This window comes from Humulus lupulus, chromosome 1 (assembly GCF_963169125.1).
Source record: "Humulus lupulus chromosome 1, drHumLupu1.1, whole genome shotgun sequence".
NCBI lineage: Eukaryota > Viridiplantae > Streptophyta > Magnoliopsida > Rosales > Cannabaceae > Humulus > Humulus lupulus.
Window position 1 is genome coordinate 113,762,884 of NC_084793.1, and position 23,095 is coordinate 113,785,978.

Genomic DNA, 23,095 nt, shown 5'->3' on the forward strand with positions numbered 1-23,095 from the left:
CAAGAGTCGAGGAGTTTGCCGGCCTGAAGTAAGGGAATTTATTAGTGGCAGAGTATGCTCGGCAGTTCGACCGATTAGCTAAGTTCGCACCAAAAATGGTTCCAACTGACTATCTCAGGGTGACTAAGTTCGTTAGAGGACTTTTACTAAAGATCGAGCTAGGGGTTAAGCTAGCAAACCCAGGAAATACTACATATGTCGATGTTCTAGAGATGGCAATAAAAGTAGAAAGGATGCAGGCTAATTTTAGTAAAGAAGAAGCCAGTAAGCCTGAGCCTAGACAGCAGAGTCAACCTCAGAATAGTCAGAACAACAACCATAACAACAACAGCAATGCTTCCAGCAACAACAATAATGGTCAAAAAAGAAGGCATCCTGACAATAAGCAGTCCGATAGTGATAAACGGGTACCGACAAACAATGGAAGCAGTAGGTCGGGTTATGTATAGTGCCCATAGTGTACTAAGTGCTAGAAGAAACATCCCGGTGAATGTCGGGAAAACACCAAGGGATGTGACAATTGTGGTCAAGAAGGACACCGAAAGAAAGAATGTCCTCAGCTCAAGCCAGAAGGGAAAAAGGAAGACAAGATGGTTCCTGCCAGGGTATTTGCCTTAACCCAAGGAGAGGCTGATGCTAGCAATAAGGTGGTTACAGGTCAGGTTTCTATCCTCAATAATATAAGTTGTGTATCCTCAATAATAGATTGGTGTATTATAGAAAAACTAGACAAACCTTGTGAAAGATTTAGAAGTAGGTCTGTAACCGAGTTGCCTTCGGGCAAAATAGTTCTATCATCACGGATAGTATGAGGCATACCGATCAAGATTGAGGACGTAGAATTAGAAGGAGACCTGATAGAACTAGAGATCAAGGACTTCGACGTGATACTAGGCATGGAATGGTTAGCAAGGCATGTCGCAACCATCGACTGCAAACGCAAGAAATTGACGTTCGAGACTCCTGAAGGCCAGAGACTATGCTTCATGGGACAAGTTTCAGGACTACGCACCCCACTAATATCATCTCTCAAAGCCCAGAGAATGATAGAAAAAGGATGTCAAGCATTCTTAGCCAGCATCACAAATGTAGTAAAGGAAACACCGCTTAAGGTTGGAGACGTCCGCATTGTACGAGAATTCCCAGAAGTATTTCCCGATGACTTACCAGGGTTGCCGCCAACTCAGAAAATTGACTTCACGATAGAATTAGTATCGGGCACCAAGCCTATCTCCAAGGCACCATACCAGATGGCACCTACAGAACTCAAGGAGTTAAAGACGCAGCTACAAGAACTCCTAGACTTGGGTTTCATTAGACTAAGTCATTCGCCATGGGGAGCACCGGTTCTACTTGTGAAGAAGGACGGAAGCATGCAGATGTGCATAGACTACCGCGAGCTGAATAAAGTAACGATTAAGAATAAGTACCTGCTACCCCGGATTGATGACTTGTATGATCAACTCTGAGGTGCGACCATATTTTCAAAGATTGATTTACGGTTTGGGTACCATCAGCTCAAGGTACGGGGAGATGATATTCCTAAGACATCTTTTAGAACTTGTTATGGGCATTACGAGTTCTTAGTTATGTCTTTCGGTCTTACCAACGCTCCAGCCGCGTTTATGGACTTAATGAATAGGGTCTTCAAGGACTACTTAGATAAATTTGTCGTAGTATTCGTCGACGACATCTTAGTATACTCCAAGGTCGAAGTCGAGCACGAGGAACATTTGAGGTTAATCCTATCACGACTAAAGGAGCATCAACTCTACGCCAAGTTCGAGAAATGCGAGTTTTGGCTTTCGCAAGTGGTGTTCCTCGAGCACATTATATCCAAGGACGGAGTTGCCACTACAACAAAAACCTCTTTCCACAACATTTAATTATAAGATTATTGAAAAAGTATTATAATAGAATAAAGTAATGGGGGAGAGGGAAAAAAATTAAACTTAAACGCGGTAAATGAAAAAAAAAAAAAAAAAGCAGCAGCAAATGAAATTTTGTCTTATATTTCTCTTTCCTCTTAAGCACTTTGTTTTCCTCTTTCTTTCTTTCCCTTTTTCTTCCATCTCCCTTAGTATTTTTGGAAACCTAGGCTTGAAACAAGACTGAATCTTGAAAGCTGGCCACCACCTCTCTGGAAGTAAATCTTTTACAAGCCTTGACGACTAAAGGAAGTATGTTGGCCACCACCTTCGTAGAGTCTCTTTCAATCTCATCGATGACGTGAAGTTGTGGGTGAACCCATTTGGTTTTAGAGTTTGTATTTTTCTCTATTTCCTTCTCTCTATTTGATTCTTTCTCTCTTTTTTTTTTTGAAGATCCAGAAGGTCCATATATTTTGGGATTATCATCAATGAAGGAGAGAACTTGTACCAAAGATCATTGAAAGAGCTTGCTGAATTTGTGAACGAGTGGGTTCAAGTTGATGGAATCGTAGTGTTTGTGAAGGAAATGCTCAATGGAAGGAGTCAGAGACATTCTTTAACAATGAAGATAAGAAACTAATATTGTGTTGGGGTTCATATTTCTTATTGTCTTCTTAACATTTTCTATTATTTAATATATTGTTTGTTGGGTTCTAAGGGAGCTTTGAGAACCTAGGCCCCAATACATACATGCAGGTACTATTATTTCTCTCTCAATTTCTAGTTCTATAGATAATTATTTACTCTTCTCACTTCTCCTTCACAGGCTTAGATTGGACTAAGTTGGTTGTATTATTTGGCTAAATAAGAATAGTGAGAAGATTCATTTGGTTTCACTTTACATATTTTACTCAGTTTTTTATTTCTTATGCACTCAATATGTTTCAAAAAATGCCTAATAGAATGACAAAAAAAAAAGTGGATTTATAATTAATAATATTCTAATATATAAATATATACACTTATAAGCTTTATTTAGGCATGAGTTTAATCTCTCTATTTTTCTGAGTTCTATAGATATATTATATATATAACTCTTCTTTGTTTTGACTACTATAAGCAAATAAGCATAATCTCTCACTTAGTATTGATTTTGTATTTTGAAACTAATGCATTTGAATCATATGCTTTCAGTTGCTCATAGGGAAAAGCTCATATAATAATAACAAGATTGATTGGAATGGTGCATGCGTCGTTTCTCTTCAATGTATGCTTTTAGTTGTGCCCTTCATGTTTTCATATATATATATATACATATATATTGTTCATATATGTGTATTTCCTAAATGTTACAAGTCAATAGAAGATAGAAGGTTAGAAGTTGTACTCATGATTATGCCTTTGCCTATTGAACTTTCTATTTTGTGAACTTTGAAACATGTTTTAGCCTGTAGTATACTAATAATACATGACTTATTTATGTGAGAGGAATCATATAATAATTAAAGTTGGAAATGAACTGGTACATATATGGTTCTTTTGCTTTTTTTTTCCTTATCTAAAACGAGTTAAACTTCACTAAATTTTTCTAAGTAGATTAAGAGCCCTTTTATCGTGTGTGTGTGTGTGTGTGTTAGTTAAGTACAACCATGTTAAACTCTGGCTCTGGTTGAGACATATGTTACTCTATAATATCCAAAAGCTTGTTTGGTCCATTTCCATGAATGAAATTTTTTTTAATCCCAGTTTTGCTATGTTCTGTAGTATGATTCAATTTCAGTTTATCTTTCCTGAGAAAAGTGACTTGTTGAGACCATTAAGCAATGTTGTAGAAAATTTTGTATTATTACTATATTAATTTTTTTTGGTATGACATCACATAGCGTTATCATTATATGACTTTGATTGTGGATTAGAACAATGAGTCTTTAGAACTTTTTTCAACGGTTCTTCTTTTTAGCTTGGAGTTGAAATTGTAGTGAAAAAGTAAATAATAAAACAATCAAAACTAGCAGTATAAAAATTGTTCTAACATACTTTATTATTTTAGTTTTGCTTGACCATATTATTTGTGCAATTCCTTTAGTTTTGTCCCTGAAATAAGGTACCATGTCAACTTACATTTATTATGATTATGGAGCATTTGTTCCCAATTCGATCTCTGTTTGTGTAAGAATGATTCTTTGAATTTTGTTATGAATCATTTTTATGCAATGAGATAAAAGGGTGCACTAGAAAATAAATTCATCATGCAAGTTAGTTGAGCAAAGCTTAGGTAAAGGAAAAAGAGAATAAAGTTGGTAGGCATGTTGGCTTTGACAGGAAAATAAATTCAGTCCAGAAAGGGCATTCAACATATGATAGTTTGTGAAATTTGTTGGATGAAAATATTGATCTGTTACAAGCCACCGTTTCTCTTTAAAAAATAAGATGGTAGGTAATAGCTTTGTATCCACAAACATATCCTAAAACTTATATTTCCAAGTTCACTATTACAATCTTAATTTTTGCAAATTTGGAGAAGTTATAAATTGATTTAGGATTAACTGGAATGAATTTTGTTGGTTTTGTACATGATATGGATAATTGTGAGTAACTTTTCATGTCTACATTGTTTGTTGAGTCTGAGAGATTAGAGAGTTTGTTTTCATAGATCAATAATTTATTTATTATTGGTTGATTTTTCAACTGAAACCATAGCTTTATTTTGAGTGACATTGAAAATTTCAATTAGTGAGAGCATAGCAATGGAGGATATTGTTTAATGAGTTGATAGTTTTCAAGGAAGTTCTTTAACCATAACTTAATCTGTTCATTTACTTTTTTGGCAGAGGAAGATTAAATTATCATATATAAAGCTCAGGTGTAGTTTTAGAAGTGGAAGAGAGCAGCTTTGGGCCTTATCACCAGGTACTACACTCATAGTCTCTTGATTGTCTACTGAAAATCTTTGAATCTTTAAATCTATATGTATCTGTGTGTGTAGAGTTTCCACTATTTTTCCATTCTATCATAATTTGTAAAGTAGATTGCTTTTTCTGTTATGGTGGGTTTGCTTTGATCTAGGTTTGTTTTTGTTTCATAATTCATTTATGCACGTTGGATTGAATGGGAGTATATAATCTGATATCTAATCTGGGAATTGAGATTTTTTTTGCGTGGTTGACGTGACATGACTTTCTTGGGTTGATTATGCATTCCAAATTAGTAGGTAATGAAGCTGAAAAGTTAATTACTTTTTTTAGTGGAAGAAGGGTCTTGGGATTTAGGAACTATGTTTAAAATTTGATTTTTTGATTTTATAAAAATGAATCCTTGGTCATAAAAGTGATGGTTGTTGGATTTGGAAATGTGGGTAGTGATTATGTTACAATGATTAATGAAATCAATGTGGCTTTATCTAATGGGGATAATTAGTTATTGGTGCCAGTTAAATTAATTAAAACTCATCTACTTACTGACCATTGTGTAATTTCTTTCCCCATTTTTCTTGTTAAACTGTGTAAATTGATGGTAGTTTCTTCTGGTTTACAGAAGATCTATCTAGCTTATATAATTCTTTTTCTCACTCACACTTTCCCCGTTTTTACTCTATTTTTCTTTAAATTTGACTATAATAATACCAAATTTATTTCTTTGAATGTTTGGTGATTTCAGAGTCCAGATGGTGATATTATAGATTGTGTTTTGTCTCATCAACAACCAGCTTTTGACCATCCTCAGTTGAAGGGACGAAAGCCATTGGTAATACCAATAATTCAATTTCAAGATTTATATAAATTGAAATGATAAATTGTTTGAATATTACATATTGTGCATGATCCACCAGATAGGCCAAAAGCTCATAAAGATCATCCTAATAGTATGGACTCAGAAAATTATCAGTCATGGAGCTTGTCAGGCGAATCATGTCCAGGAATTCTCTTTTTCCATCTCTATTTTTTTTTTGCATTTCACTCTCATTCTCTCTATTTTAGTCTCTTTTCCATATTCATTTTCCTTCTTTATAATATAATTTTTGAATAGCTATATATTTGTGATTTCTTGTTCTGGATTTAGAGAAAGTTGGAAGTTTTACCATAGTTTTTCTTTTATTTGCAAATCTGGTGTTCTTATATTTTCTTAGTCGTTCCAAGTTTTTGGTTTTGTTGCTTCTTTTTAATCAATAATATATATTTTGGTTTGGTGTTTGAAATATATTTGATGATCTTATATATGTAATCAATAAGGAATGGTCTAATATTTAAACAATATATATATCCATGATGCGTGTGTGTATATATATTTGATGATCTGTTTTGATAAATGTTCCTTGCATATATTACTCCATTTCGGTATTGCACTCCAACTGTCTAATTTATTTAACTGAGTTACTAGGTGGATCAATTGCATTTTCTATTAGATTGAATAGAAGACTAGTGAGTGGTGGTTCTTTCTATCTATTTCTCTGAAAACCCAACAATGAGTAGCCATCTTCTTTTATATATTTCTTAACTTCTTTTTTTCAATTTATTTTTTCTATATTAATGTTTTTTTTTTTTTTGTTTCTTTTCAAATGTACATGATTCCTACCTATATTTTAGATTTTTTTCAAGTGATTTATTAATTTCGATTTGCTGTGTTTGGAATTGGCAAGAATGATGATTCAATTAGATGTGTGAAAAGGAGAACAAAAACCTCTTTCATGAACTCAAAACATTTGAGGCATTTGAATTGTCTGACTTGTTTATCGCAACACCTATATTAAGTTTATGGTCTTAGTTGGTCACAAACACTTCCCTGGCATAGCATGTATGTGTTTGTTTGTTTCTTTTTTTTTTTTAATTCTTTCCATTTTATTTATGTTACTTCTGGAGATATTCCTTATTACTCTGGTCCAGTAGCTTTTTTGCTATTATATATATGTTTTTGAATGGTTTGTTTGTATTGGTTTTGGTAATTTTGTAATGGATTGGGCAAGAATGACGAATCAATTAGATGCGTGAAAGAAGAACTCTTTATTGAACTCAACTTTGAGGCATTTGAATTGTCTGACACATGCCTGTCACAACCATCCTCACCATATAAATGTCTATACATTAGAGCTATAGGGAGTATCTCAAGCATCTTTAGCTTAATCTTGAGATCAAGTTGTTATATCAACTTGGATAGAAATTGTCTTACTCTTAATTACTATTAAGCCAAAATATTGAAGAAGAAAAAATGTAACAAATTTTATTGACTTAATCGATAATTTGTTTATACTTCTAGTTTTATTATTTCATTTTGAAAACTCTAGCTAGCAATTTAGTCTGCCAATTTATTTATCCTTAATGGAGTACTGATTTTTTTTAATGTATCAGTCATTTTTTCTCTTTAAAAGTTATGTACCACATTGTGTCATTTTTTATAATGATATAGATTAATAGTTCATACATGGGTGGGAGTGGCACTAGATGACAATATTAGATTTCTCTGCAAGGAATATGCCAATGACTACTTTACAATGCAATATCAAATTATGCTTGTTTTTTTTTTGGGTACTATTGTTGTATATGCATATTATATTTTTAAATTTGTGATCAGTATTATTTATTGTTTGTGGTCTTACTTTTTCTTAAATAATACAGTGGCTTTCCAAATTTCATATAAATAATAGAATGGCTTTACATTTTGTTAATTTTTTAAATTAATTTGCCAAATTGGTAAATGATTTTTCATTTGTGAATCAGCTTATTGTTACCTTAATTTGTTCTAATATTATTTTTACGTGGTTCAGTGGTTAAAATTCACATAGTCCACGAGTCTAAATTATTGTTGGTTCTCTCTCCATTTTGGCAGAGTTTCAGTATTACCCAATAATGGTCCCTTTCCCTGTCCTACATTCCCAATATTTATAAGGGAATTCCGTAGACAAGTTTGGGTAACTGCGTGAGTCAATCACGCATATACATATTTATTACATTTAATACATATATTTCCCATTTATAATGGGATATGATCTGATCATAAAGTAAATGTTCTCCTAATATCTTGGACATTAAATATGACAACCTGGTCATAAATAAACGTATAAAAGGACCCGAGTCTCTCGGGATCCGCGGGTGTGTAATATATTAGAATTACCACGAGCTGAATATCTCCTCCAACCTCATACTTCGACTGTCGTTTGAATATTATGAGCCTGCGCTTCACAACCTCCGCATCCCTAGCTCGTATGACCACTGTGCAAGTCAAGCTGCCTTCATGGATAATAAATAGATATCTTGGTTCTTTTTTCGTATATTTATTTGCCAGTTGTACTCGAACTGAGTTAATAAACTCGGGCTAAAATTAGGGTACAACATTTGCCCCCAAGCTCCTGCTCGTGTATGATGTCGTCACTTTCTGACCTACACAATAGGGGCTTTTAGACTTTTATTACACAAAACCACGCCTGGCCACTACTCAAGTACTGCACACGTGATGTACTACAATTGGCGTCTGTTCGGGTTTCGAGGACTGCAATAATTTTCTTGTAACCTTTTTGTCGTCGTTTTGTCTATTTAATCTTGGCCCTTGGATCTTGAACTAACCCAATTGGATGGCCCAAATCAATCTACACAATTTGTGTTCATAAAAAGGAAACAAAGGGAAACTACTGTTCTCCTAGTGTACTCAGTTTAGAACTCTAAATTCCCAAGTAAAAAAATTATATTAGTCAGAAAGGCCAAGTTTCAGACTTCACGACCTTTCATTTAAAAAAATTCCTCTTCTGCACTTTCAGGCCTTTCTTCTTTCCTAGAAATCCCCAAAAATCGTTCACTGTACCCAGTCATTCAGAAGTTTTCCAGGAACTTCCCTTCGTAAATTCTACATATCTCCATTGAAGAACACAGTGTAAGTATCTCATTCATTGGTTTTAAGATTTTGTTTTTTTAATGGACTTTTGTTCTTCACCATGTTCATCCGCAATATTCACTGTAGTCAATGTTAGACTATTTATAAATGTTTTTAGGGAATAGGTTTTGACTTAGGTTTAACGGGTGAGTCCAAAAATGGCTCTAGAAATAAGACATTCATAAAACTGGGAAATTTTTGGGTAAATCTGGGTAATTCTAATGGTGAATTAATTTAGAGAATACCAATTCGAGATAAAAGAGATGAAGGCTTTTTAGGTTTCAAACCAGATAGCTTAGAGGTTACATTTCTTGGGTGGTTTTGTGCTAAACCGTCTCCCAAGTTAAGTAGTGGTCTTGTAGTCTGACACACAGGTCCCTAAATATCAGGGTTCTGTTAGGAAACTAAGGCGCGTAACTTAGGGTATAGTGTGGCATCACGCGATGGGGCTGAGGCTAACCTTAGCTTGAATAACACAAGTAAACCATTCCCCCCTTCATATCCTCACGCCATAGACCCCAAATCCTCTTAGGCCGCCTACTAACTAGGTCGTTCTCCTCGTTAGGCGATCTGATTGCTCCTCAAAAGAAAATCGCCCCAAAGAAGAATGCATCTAGCTAGTCTGCTCAGTAAAAGAACAAGGAGAAGTAGATCTCCCCAGAGTCTCCCATCCCACACTTCAACCTGGTGGTGGAGAAGGAGCTAGTCGTTGACCCAAATGCCTACTTCAAGGCTTAACGTATCATATCAAAGATCACAACAAGGGGAGGGTGAACAAAATCATGTTGAGCCACAACATAGAGGTCGGGACTGGAAATCTCCTGGCTCAACATGCGTTAGAAGGGGAACGAAGCTGCTCCCCTCTCCAAGACAACTCCGCGGCTTGGAGTGACGAGCACTTGAAGGCTAGGGCCTTTCTTCCCTTAGACCAATACTTTGCAGACTTTTTAAATTACGTGAAGTTGGCTCCAATTTAGCTCCCCCCAAATTCTTATAGACTTTTGGCGGGGCTGAAATATATATTTTTGAAGCATGGGTGGGAGGTCCCCACCAAGGAAGATATACTAAACTTTTTATGCCTCAAAGCTAGCCCGGAGCAGAAAGGGCGAGCTGACGGGTTCTATTATCTCACAAGGTTTCCCAACTCTACCCCCATCATTGAGCTTCCCAGCCATCCCAATGACTACAAAGACTTGTTCTTTATGTCGAATGAATTCTCGAATTGTGAACACCGATACTTCAACCAACCTCGTCAGTTCCTTACTTTTGTGACTTCAGCTCGTGACATTTTATTCTTTTCAAGATATTTCTTTTGTACACGTCTTAACTAAATTTGTTTCTTGTGCAACCATATTTGCGAGGATGGGAAAGTCCGTGAGCCTTGGGGGTCAATATGAGAAGTTTTCTAGGCTTCCTCCCAGTGAGAAGAACTACTACCAGGTCATGAATGACGTCACAATGATAGCGTGCAAGTTGATCGACGAAGGTCAAACGTTGGCCTTAAGGTCCCGAGCTACCCTTCCGGTGATCCACAAGCTTCCCTCCTCTCAAGAGGAGGCCTTGCCTGCCACTGATGACGAGGAGGAAGAAGAGGACGAGGTGCCTCTTGTGCAAAAAATCTGGGCTCCCAAGGTTGTTTGAGAACCTGATTTAGAACAAGTTGCATCAGGGACAGCAGCCGGCCCCTCCGGCCAAGGCAACCCATACCCTTATAGGGAATTAGATAAGGTTGTTGCCAATTTTAGGTTAGTTCAGTTTAACCCAAATCAGCTCGTCCATCATCATCCTCATAATCCAGATCGCAATATAACCCTGCTCCAATGCGTAGACCACCTAGTGGTACGTCATGACCATAGTTACCCTAAGGGTATAGTTTTTGTTGACAACACTTTAAACTTTAGATCTGCCATTTTTGAGGAGTATGGAACCAACTGTAGGACCTGGTCTTCTTGGCCCCAGGGTGCATTTGCCCTTGGATTTAGACAATACGTAGATGAATCCAGCCCTGAGGAAGGACTTGAGCCTGAACCCTTTAGGATCCCAGAAATATTAACCGTAGACTTTCCCTCTCCTCCATTAATTACAAGGTCGAAGGTTGTGCCTATCCCAGTCAAAACACTCGAGTTGGTGATAATAGACTCCTCCCTCAGCTCGAAGGGTAGGATCTTTGTTTTCTCTATCCTTGTATATGTTTTTGACAACTTTATTTGTGAACTAACACCTTTTTGTTCTTTTCAGGCGAAGAGATGGAACAACTCGGAGCTCCTGACCTCCAAACTGCTTTCCAAGAGAGGAAGACTGGCTCGGGCCCCGTGGTGAAGAGGTTCAGGATCACAAAGAAGACCCTCCTGCAGCGGACAACACCTCAAGATCCCCTGCCAAGAGGAAAGACGCGAGCTCAACTCAGGAATCAATTCCGGTGAGTTCTGTTACCGCTAAGGTTCCCCCTCCTCCTCCTCCACCTTGATTTGCGGCTCCTCAGGCCCAAGTAATACAAGCTGAGCCTCCATCCCCCACCGTCCTAGCCCCGGCTTTTCGAATACCAGTAGATCCCCAGGATCTAGAAAAGATCCCTGAAGCTTTTTGGGGTATCATTTACGAGACGGCGAGCCATATGGTGGGGCACGCCTATAGGGCCAACTCGAGGGATCTGAGGACCATTTAGGAGCAGAGCCTGGAGAATGTCATGGAATCAACTATGGGAATGAACCTCACTGTAAGTTATCCTTCCTTGGTGACATATTTCTTTTTATTATGCCCAAGGGTATATCTCTGACTTGTTTTATTATTTTGTAGTCTGCCCTGGCCCAGTATCGCAGCATACCACATGCTAGGGCTAGAAATTATGAGCTTCAGGTCGAACTAAACGCTGCCAACACTGCCCTAACAGCCGCTCAGGAAGTCGAGCAGGTTGCCAAAATTGCTTTGGCGGCTGCTCAGAAGAATGAACACGATGCCAAGGCTGCTCTCACCTCATCCCAAGAGAGTGAGCCGGCTGGAAAGACTGCATGGTCTGCCCTCCAAGCTCAAACTGCACAACTTTAGGCCGAGGTTGATGAAGCCAAAGCAAAACTACTCGAGGCCGAGGCCATAGTCAAAGAAGAATAGGTGGCCTCATTGTCGTCCAAGGAAGAGATGCTATACTAGTGTTGGGCCTTTAACCAGGATGGAAACTTCTCTTTCATGGAAATCGGGCTATGGGATCTGTACCTTGCAAAATTCAAGGCTCGGATTTAGCAAGAACCATTAGAGACTGGGGAGGCTTCCGTAGCAGCCGAGGGGGTGGCGAGGAGGTCACATCTTCGGAGCGAGCTGGTGGAGCTCAGTGAGACCCCCTTTATTTTGTATTTGTAATTGCTTAAAAGATTTTTTTATTAAGCAATTGCCTTCGGGCTCAGTTCGAGGTTTTTTCTCCTCGGGATAATTTCAATGTACATCTAACTTTTCGATCCATTTATCATTCCTTTACTATCTTTCATGTTTATGAATCCTTATTTGAACATTCGAGATTTTAGGAATCGATTTTTAGATAGGGATAGATATTTTGAGCTCGGTTATATCCAAGTTTTGTGTGTTGATTTGTATCATACCCGTTAAGAATCAAGGTTTTTTAATTTATTTAAACTTAGTCCGTGCTAGGTTTATCGATAACACGAGCTTTAACAAGCCCTTGATATTAAAAATATTTCCCAACTTTCTAAGTTTCAGACCTGGTTGCATCTAGGGTTTTAAATGACTTAAACTTAGTTCGTGTTAGGTTTATTGATAACTCGAGCTTTAACAAGCCCTTGATATTAAACAATTTTCCCAACTTTCCAAGTTTCGGACCTGGTTGCATCCAGGGTTTTAAATGATTTTAAATTTAGTTCGCGCTAGGTTTATTGAAAATTCAAACTTTAAAAAAGCCTTTGAATAATCAATATTTCCAAACTTCTAAATTCCGGACCTGGTTACGTCCAGGATTTTAAATGATTCAACTTAGTTCGCACTAGGTTCATTGAAAACTCGAGCTTCTTAAAAAGTTGTCGAATAATCTATTTTTCCAAGCCTCTAAGTTTTGGACCTGGTTGTATCCAGGGATTTTAATGATTTAAACTTACCAAGCAAGCTTAATTTTTCCAATCTCGGGTTATATGCCCCCCAAGTAACCAGAATGTAGAAACTTTCTTGGTTGCTTTTACAAAACTAGAACACGAAGTCATACTATCTTAAAGATTATTTTATAATCCACCTATTATTTAATAAAATGGCTTTTAAAATAAGGCTTTCATTGATGGTGGTGCTACTGATAATATTTTTTCAAATGTAGGGCATTCCAGGTCCGTGGGACTACTTCCCCATTCAACTAAGCTATCTTGAAAGTTCCTTCTCACGAAACCTCAACGACCTGATATGGTCCCTCCCAATTCAGGCCTAAAACACCATCCTTGGGATAATTATTTGCTAGAAATACCCTTTGGAGAAACAGGTCGTACAATCCAAATCTACGCATATTAACTTTAGAATTAAAATAGTGAATGATTTTTTGTTGATAATGGGTGAGCTGTAACTGCGAATCTTCTCATTTTTCTTCAATCAGATCGAGGGGTGTGTTAAGTAGTCCCTCATTCTGCTCTTGGTTGAATGTCCTTTGCTTGTGAGTGGCTACCATGGCTTCGACTGGAAGCATGGCCTTGCTTCCAAAAGTTAAGTAAAAAGGAGTATGCCCCGTGGAGGTTCTGTTAGAAGTTTGGTATGCCCAAAGTACTTGCGGGAGCTATTCAGGCCATAATCCTTTGGCCTTGTTTAACCTCTTCTATAGCCTCACCTTTAGGGTTTTGTTCATAGCCTCGACCTGTCCATTGGCCTGCGAATATTCTACTGAGGAGAAACTCTTAATAATGTTGTATTTTTCATAGAAGTCAGTGAAGAGATCACTGTCGAATTGTGTCCCATTATCTGACACGGTATTTTTAGGAAGCCCAAATCGACATATAATACTCTCTTTGAAGTGATGGTTGCCAGAGGTTCAGCTTCTACCCACTCGTGAAATAGTCGATCGCCACCGCCGCGTAATCAACTCCTCCCTTTCCCATAGGTAGGGACCCTATTAGGTCGATTCCCCATACCGTGAATGGCCACGGGGATGAGATCATCGTTAGCTCAACTGGAACAACTCAGGAAATTATGGCGAAACATTGGCATTTGTTGCACTTTTGGACATACGAGATTGAATCTTTTGTTAGAGTGGGCCAAAAATATCTCTGCCTCAGTATTTTCAGTGCTAGGTTTTGTCCCCCAAAATGTTCTCCACAAAAGCCTTTGTGCAATTCTTGCAAAATGGGTTTAGCTTCCTCGGGCAGAACACATTGTAGGAGAGGCAATGAATGACCATGTCGGTACAATGTCCCATCCACTATCACATACCTCAGAGCTTGATATAGTATTTTTCTTGCATCATTTCTATCCTCAGGTAGCCTTCCTATTGTGCAATATTCCATTATGGGAGTCATCCAGGTCGCTCTTGTGTCGATCATTTTGAATTCTACCATTTCTGTTACACTTGGACTCTCCAAGATTTCCACTAGAACTACATTCAATGTCTCAGCTTCTTTGGTGGCGGCAAGCCTTTCCAAAGCGTCAGCATTAGAGTTCTGCTTGCGAGGTATCTGTTCAACAGTACTGTACTCAAATTTAGACAACTCTCCCTTCACCTTAGCTAGGTAGGCCGCCATCTTGGTACCTCGAGCTTGATATTCTCCCAACACCTAATTAATCACAAGCTGAGAATCATTATAGCATTGGACGACTTTTTCCTTGAGCTCCCTTGCCACTCTCAGCCCAGCTAGTAAAGCCTCATATTCAGCTTCGTTGTTGGATGCTTCGAATCTGAATCTCAGAGTTATATGAAATCGATGCCATTCTGGGGAGATTAAGATGATCCCTGCTCCCGATCCGTTTCTGTTTGATGATCTATCAACGAAGATTCTCCATAATTCCTGCATCAGTTCCTTCAGGAGCTCCTCTTGAAATTTGGTGCATCTAGCCACAAAATCAACAAGGACCTGACTTTGGATTGAGGTCTGTGGCATGTATAGTATCTTGAACTGGCTAAGTTCGATAGCCCATTTTAACAGACATCCCGATGTTTCAGGTTTTCACAACACCTGCATTAAAGTTTGGTCGATCATGACGTTGATTGAATGGGACTGAAAATATGGCCAGAGCTTCCTGGAAGCCAATATTAGATAAAATTCCAGCTTCTCTATTAGTGGGTATCGTGACATAACTCTGAGAAGCCTCTTGCTTATATAATATATTGGTTTTTGAGCACGGTCTTCTTCTCGGACTAACACGACACTGACTGCATTTTCTGTCACATCCAAATAAAGGAACAGAGGTTCTCCAGACATAGGCTTAGATAACACTAGGGGCTCGGCCAGGTGCGTTTTTAGGTTGAGTAATGCATGTTCGCACTCTTCAGTCAATTCAAATTTCTTGTTTCCCTTGAGCAAGTTGTAAAATTGTAGGCACTTGTCAGTAGATTTTGAAATAAAATGATTCAAAGTTGCCACCTTTCCAGTCAGGCTTTGAACTTCTTTACGCGACCTGGGTGAGAGCATTTCTACCAACGACCTGATTTTCTTGGGATTTGCCTCTATTCCCCTCGTGTTGACTATGAAACCAAGAAATTTTCCTGATGCCACTCCGAGCGTGCACTTCTGAGGATTCAACTTCATGTCATACCTCCTTAAGATTTTAAAACATTCTTTCAGATTGGATACATGGTTATCAGCAGTCTTGGATTTGACAAGCATATTATCAATATACACTTCCATATTTCTCCCAATCTGATTAGCGAACATTTTGTTGACTAAGCGTTGATATGTAGCTCTTGCATTCTTCAGCCCGAAGGCATGACTTTATAACAATATACATTATTTGGGGTCATGAAGCTAGTATGTTCCTGGTCCACAGGATTCATTGCAATCTGGTTATATCCAAAATACGCATCCATGAAGGACATGAGTTCGTGACCTGCCATGGCATCTACCAACTAATCAATCCTTGGTAGGTCAAAGCAATCCTTGGGATAAGCTTTGTTTAGGTCGGAGAAGTCAATGCAGGTCCTCCATTTCCCATTTGGATTGGCAACCCAAATTGGGTATTTTGCTTCACGAATAAACCCGCACTTTAATAGTCAAGCTACTTCTTTCTCAAGAGTTTCAGCTTGGACTATTCTTAAGTGTCTCCATTTTTGGGATTTTGCAGGCATGTTCTTGTCCAAATTTAGAGTGTGCATGATTACACTCGGGCTTATTCCCACCATGTCTTCATGTGACCAGGCGAAAACGTCCAGATTTTCTTGTAAGAAATTGATCAACTCCTTCTTCCTTTTATCATTTAGATTCTTCCCAATCTTTACAACTCTTGAAGCTTCATTGGGGTCAATGTTTACCTCCTCGAGCTCCTCTATAGCCTGGAGCTCTGACCTATCTTTGCCTCTCCGTGGATCAATGTCATCGTGTTGGGCGTCGTTACTGTCCTCTTTTTGCTGAGGTTCTTCCATCCCACAAGTAACTTCTACTTCCCTCGCCTCCGTCATTTATGACCATAGCTTGCTGCCTAGTTTGTGATTTTCCCTTCATAGAAATGCTATAGCATTCTCTGGCAGCGAGCTGATCACCTCTGATAGTGCATATTCTCGCAGCTTAGGGGAATTTTATTGCTAGGTGGCGGATATAGGTTATGGCTTCAAATGCCATCAACGCAGGTCGGCCCAAAATTGCATTGTATGTGGTTAGACAGTCGATTACCACAAACTCAAGTGACTTGGAGACAGTTCGTGAGCCTTCTCCCAATGTTACCACTAATTTGATCGTCCCGATGGCTGCTGACCCTTCGCCAGAAAATCTATACAGAGTCATCGAGGTCGCCTTCAATTCTGTTACAAACAACCCCACTTTTTCCAAGGTGAACCTAAAAAGTATATTCACAGAACTCCTGTTATCTACTAGTGTCCTCAGGACCCTCCGATTGGCGAGCTGAACGGTTATGACCAAGGGATCGTTATGTGAGAATTGGACGTGGCTAGCATCCTCTTCTGTAAAAATGATTGGTTGTTTTTCCAATAGCTATTGCTTCGATAACTGCTGTTCTGGGTAGAACTCTACTCCGTTATGGGATTTCAGTTCGTTAATGTACCTCTTCTGGGCCCCTCTACTCGTGTCTGTTAGATGAGGTCCTCCCGAAATGGTGGCTATATCTCCCCCTATTATCGGAGGAGGATCGTCCTGATTCGCTTGAGCTCTAGTTTGACTTATTGGAACTTCGGGGGCTGATGAAGGGTTTGGTCCAACTGGTAGATTAGGGATCACCCGATTTCGCACGAACTGGGCCAATGGTCCCGCTCTAATGAGAGTTTCGATCTCATCCTTCAGCTGTCAACAGTCATCAGTGTTATGACCGATATCATTATGAAATTGGTAGAACTTCGAAGGATCTCTCTTCACTCTTTGGTTTTTCAATGGTTCTGGCTTCCTCCATGGTAGGCGAGTAGAATTCGCCAGGAAGATGCACTCCCTAGTATCCGTGAGGTTGGTATAAGTGGCATAAACAGGCTCAAATTTCTCCCCAGACTTATTTTTCTTTGTTCCACTCTAGTCGCCCTCACCATTTCCCTTCCTTTTGTTACTCCCCCCTTGGTTATTCTGGGTAACGGTTTGAGTCGTAGATGCAATGTTCGTTACCGCTCCAACGGGCTGGACAGGGATCTGGCTAGTTCCTGCGACGGAAGCTCGCGCCTCTTCCAGGTTAATCCATCTTTGAACTCGTCCACACTATTAAATCTTTTTCTCTGTAATTCTTGCCACAGGTCACCCCCAACAAGGATTCCCGTCCTCATTGCCATGAGCTTGGAGCTGTCATGGCATCCCTAGCTCGTGCAGCGACATTGGAAAATCTACTTAGATATGCCTTCATCATTTCGCCAAGTTTCTTCTTTACATTGGCTAATGAATTAGCCTTAACTCGAGCTTTCTGGGAAGACTGGAATGCTGTTTTGAAGTCAGAAGAAAACTTTTTCCAAGAACTTATAGAATGCCTCTTGTATTGCTTAAACCACTGCCTGGCTGTCCCGATCAGAGTTGAAGGGAATAAAATGCACCTTAGATCGAGTCTGACATTGTGGGCCATCATCATGGTATTAAACATCCCGAGGTGGTTTGACGAATCTCCATCTCATCAAACTTTGACAAGTGTGGCATTCTTAAGCCTGTCGAATATGTGGCCGTCGCAATATTTGGAGCGAAAGGCTCGAGCTCATCATTTGAATCGCAATTGTCTTTATCTTTTCCAAATAAAAGCCTCTTCATTTGATCTTCCATCAGAGCTAGTCTCTCGAGGGTTTTGTCTCTGGTCCCTAGGATATCTGGGGGTTGTTCAACAACTCCCATCCTATCGTACACGTTTGATGGGTTATTGTCCTTCCAAGCTCGAGCTTGGTTTGGTGGAAGGACCTCCTTCTTGTCGAGTATAACTAACATCTTCATTTTGAGCTGGATTCCTTCTCTGCGAATTCAGACGATCACGCAAATCAGGTTATGAATCGTACTGAGGGCTTTCTGCCGAACTCAACTGATTTCTCAGGTCGCCCTTGGACCTATCACTTCAATGACTTTCGATCCAGTAACTCCCGTTTGCGAAGCTTATAACTCACGGTTAGGGCTGAGGATTCTGGGTTTTCAACACGTTTCTATGGGACGTAGGTATTGGCAGATGGAGGAGGATTTCTTCTGCTGTCTTCATAAGCTGGAATGTCCCATGTAGGACAATGTAGCATTGGATGTCTTATAGGTGATGGGGGATGCCTTATTGGCGAGGCAATCCTTGTCCCATCAGTGCGAACTAGATTAGCTTGCCTTTGTTCTGCTCCATTATTTCTAGCTCTCTACGCCTGACGTCGTGACGTAGGAGGGTTTGCTGGAGCATTTTGTCTCTGTGAGCTTCTCCAGCTCCTCCTCGTGGGTTACCACGGGCATTCCTAGGTGCTTGTGAAGGAGGCACTGAACTTGGGGTTGCTATTCTAATCGATCGACTGATATGCTGATGACCCCTATGAGGGCCACTGGGATGAGCATTCTAGTGGTCTCGTCCTGTAGGCATAGAACTTGGGGTGGCAGTTCTGACTGAACGACTTGGTTTGGATCGGTTATTCCTGTGGGACTTGTGAGACCCACTTTGCCTCTTTTCGACGTTAATGTCGGTTGTGAGAGGGGGTAATCAAGCCAAAACCTCCTCAATTTTCCTATTTGCCTTAGCGAGATGGCTTCTTAACTGCATATTTTCCATCTCAATGGCGGTTAAGTAGTCTGGGTTTGGATTCGGTGGCAATGACGCTGAACTTCCAGTGTTGCCATGACCCGCCGATTGTTTTCCCGAACGTTGCTGGACTTTAGGGCTATGCTCGTTCGAAACAGCAGTATGATGGGCCTCCTACCCACTAGGCTATTCTATCTCATTGTCATGCATTGAGTGAGTGAGCACCATGATGAGATTCGACTGGGATTTTGATGAAGCACTAATTTCCCTCTCAATGAAAGCATCAAACTGTTGATGCGGTTTTTCGCCAATAATGAATTAAGAAATAATAAGGTAGATTAGTGCTTAGTAATAAACCATAATGAAAAATGAAATGAATTCACAAGAACACAAATATTTTACGTGGTTCAGTGATTAAAATTCACCTAGTCCACGAGTCTATATTATTGCTGTTTCTCTCTCTATTTTGGCAGAGTTTCAGCATTACCCAATAATGGTCCCTTTCCCTGTCCTACATTCCCAGTATTCATAAGGGAATTACATAGACAGGTTTGGGTAACTGTGTGAGTCAATCATGCAGATACATATTTATTACATTTAATACATATATTTCCCATTTATAATGGAAAATTATTTGATCATAAAGTAAATGTTCTCCTAATAACTGGGACATTAAATATGATAGCCTGGTCATAAATAAACATATATAACGACCCGAGTCTCTGGGGATCTGCGGGTGTGCGATATATTAGAATTACCACGAGTTGAATATCTTCTCCAAGCTCATAATTTGACTAACCCAACATGCCTTTATCTAATTTATCTAATCAATAATGATATAAATATAGCAACATAGAAAATAATAATAAAATCACCACACATGCTTGGCCGAAACCCTCACGCATCAACCTTTCCAATTTCTTTTTCTTTCACCTCACATAAAATGCACCCAAACATGTTTCTAGAGAAATAAATAAAAATGCCAACATCAAAAAGAATACCTAAGAACTCTCATCACAATAGTAAACAACTTCAACAAATAAATCAATCAACAATGTTAGAAAACCACAAAAATGATCAGGACATCAAAACAATGATAGATCAAGGAAAAAGGTTAGATATTCCAATACCTCTCTTGATTGTAGAATCAAGAACACAAAAGCTATGACCAACCCTCTTGGATACCCTATGAATTTTGAATCCCACAACAAAGAGAAAGGAAAAATGTTCTTAGAATTTAAGGAGATGAGAGAATCACTTAGAGGATTCAAGGTACTAAAACAAAAAACAAAACAAAATACCTATACCCAAAATCTCTTTCTTCATCTCCTCCTTCTTTCTCTTCTCCCTTCTTCCTTTCTTCTCCTTCTCTCTCTCTCTTTGCACAATAGCCCCAATGCACAAGTGAGACAAGAGCTCACTTGTTTCCCTTCTTATTCTAGCCAAATAAAACATATAATCAATTACCCAATCTCTCTCTTATCCTTTCCTAATTTCCCTCTCCCAAATCAATATAATAAAACCCTTGACTTATCTAGAAAATAAATAGAGTAATTAGGAAATTAGATATTCCTTACCCTTTTCTTTCTCTCTCTCCTTGGTTGTCCATGACCAATAAGGGAATTTGTGCTCTTCTCATAACTCTAGGGTCTTGTGACTTGGACTCGATTTTGACCCCTCTCTGTTGCATTTTAGGAAAAATACTATTTCACAAAAAAAATGTAGATAATTTCATTAGATTTCTAACGGTATCCGCTGTGTCTGAATTGGATATCTACAACCCACGTTATATCTATTTTACTGAGGCTCGGTCCAGGGTTACGGGAATTCAAGAATGACAACTCTATCCCTTCTCAACATTTGTTTCCCATTGTTTTTTGGAACACAATCCTTCTAGAGCCTTCTCTCTTTATTTCCCTTTCTTTTTATTTATATTTTTTTCTAAATAAATCAAATAAATCTAATAAAAGGAAAATAATAAAATGTGTAGAAAATCTATTGCATGCACACCATGAAATCATGCACATGCACAGACATAATCACTAAGTGCATCTCTACTTACCATGCACCTTGGTACATTCAATCAAAACTCATTTTATTCACAAATTAAATTAATAAAAAAATAAAACAATGAACAATTAAATTCACACAATTTTCACCAAACAATTCTAACAATAAAAAAATAATTCATAAGACTTAACAATTAAATAAAACAAAGCACAAAATTAATAAAATAAAAAATTTGGTGCGCTACAATATACCCTCCTTTAAAGGAATTTTGTCCCGAAATTATTTCTTACCAAATAACTCAGGATATCTTTCTCTCATGTCCTCCTCCAACTCCCATGTTGCTTCTCGGTATGTACTATTCTTCCGCAGGACCTTAAGTAATGGAATCCTTTTGGATCTCAGCTCCTTGATTCCCTTTTCAATAACATGCTCTGGTAGTTCATCGTAACTCAGGTCCTGCTTCAGCTGTAACGGCTCGTAACTCAAAACATGAGAGGGATCTAACATGTACCTACACAACATCAAGATGTGAAAGACATTATGCATTTTGACTAGTGTTGGGGGCAGTGCTAAACGGTATGCAACCTGCCCTACTCTGTACAAAATCTCAAATGGACCTATATATCTCGAGCTCAACTTCCCTTTCTTTCCAAAATGCATAACACCTTTCATCGGTGAGTCTTTCAAGAAAACAAACATGCCCATTGAAAACTCGATGTCCCTTCTCTTTAGGTCCTCGTAACTCTTTTGCCTACCTGCGTGGTAAGCATCCTTTGGTGAATTTTCTCGATCGCCTCATTGGCTTCTCTAACTGCCTCAGGGCCTAAAATCTATTTCTCCCCAACTTCATCCCAATGTAAAGGAGATCTACACTTGCGCCCATAAAGCATATTATAGGGAGACATCCCAATAGTGGATTGGTAACTGTTATTATAAGAGAACATCATTGGGGGTATGTATCCGTTCCAAGACTCGGAAAATTCCAAAGCACAACATCTCAACATGTCCTCTAGAATATGTTCATAACTCTACAAAATAGAGTTATTTTACCACCTTTATGTGCTAATTGTTGCTTAATTCTTCAGTTTTTAATTGATTTATTAAGATTTAAATTAAGTTTGATTTTATTGGGTTTATTTTTATTTTATATATTTTTGTGTGTTTTTATAGTTATTTTATTATAATATGTTGTGGTTTAATTATTTGAAGTTAGTAGTGTTAAGATTAGAAGTAAAAAGTTGAACTTTTGAGCTTAAATGTTAGTTAAATTAAGTTTTAATTAATATTTTCATGAAACTTTTATTGTATAATATATTATTGAAAATATTTAGTTTTAATTTAATTTATGTTTGTTTTATAGGGAATTTGTTGTATTTTATTTGCTCTTGAAAAGCAAGGAAAATGATGAAAAAAGTAGCATTTTTTGTGAGAAAACAAAGAAAAGTGGCATTTTCTCAAAGGCCCAACAACAAGACAGCCATTCGGCCCAGCCACCAGAGGCCCGCCTAGCCCATGCCTCCAATTCCAGCTCTAACTGTGCACCTCCAAGCAGCACTCTTGCTGCACCCAGCACGCCACCAGCCATCAACCTTCAGTCGTGCATTCGGCCATGCCCTTCATTTCGGTCCAAGTGGACCTAGCCACTTCCAGCCAAACCAAGAACCAGGCCCAACTGTGGCCCACCTGCCAGCCACCAACCCCCATGCAGCTGCCATCAAGCTTCTTTTCTCATTTTTTTGAGCCCAACAAAAATAAATTGTCCCCTTGTCTCTTGTCCAAAAATACCACTTTTTACCCAAACTTTTCTCCACATTTTACCCCATAACATCATCATTACACCCTATAATTTACCTCTATTTGCCATATTATTTTTAATTTAATCAATTTAATTAATTTAAATTGATTATTTTAATACTCTCATTTTTGCTATAAATAGGGAATTTTCAAGACCATTTTGGAGTGTTAATTTTGAGGGAGGTTACACTACACAAGTTCTACACTTTCAAGACCTCTCTATTCTCTTCTTCTTTTTGGTCATTTTTCCTATGAGTTTTTAG

General features: G+C 38.5%; 1 long non-coding RNA gene, 1 other non-coding gene and 1 pseudogene across 2 annotated transcripts; all 3 read left to right on the forward strand.

Moving 5' to 3' along the window:
* Positions 1-2,025: 2,025 nt before the first annotated feature.
* On the forward strand, positions 2,026-5,793 carry LOC133816461 (uncharacterized). Its single transcript, XR_009885263.1, has 6 exons — positions 2,026-2,237; positions 2,325-2,627; positions 3,076-3,138; positions 4,705-4,781; positions 5,529-5,615; positions 5,701-5,793. It is a non-coding gene; the product is annotated as an uncharacterized LOC133816461 (long non-coding RNA).
* Positions 5,794-6,497: 704 nt separating this feature from the next.
* On the forward strand, positions 6,498-6,602 carry LOC133813346 (small nucleolar RNA Z266). The gene has a single exon (XR_009884368.1). It is a non-coding gene; the product is annotated as a small nucleolar RNA Z266 (small nucleolar RNA).
* Positions 6,603-6,820: 218 nt separating this feature from the next.
* Positions 6,821-6,917, forward strand: LOC133813348 (small nucleolar RNA Z266; annotated as a pseudogene).
* Positions 6,918-23,095: the final 16,178 nt, after the last annotated feature.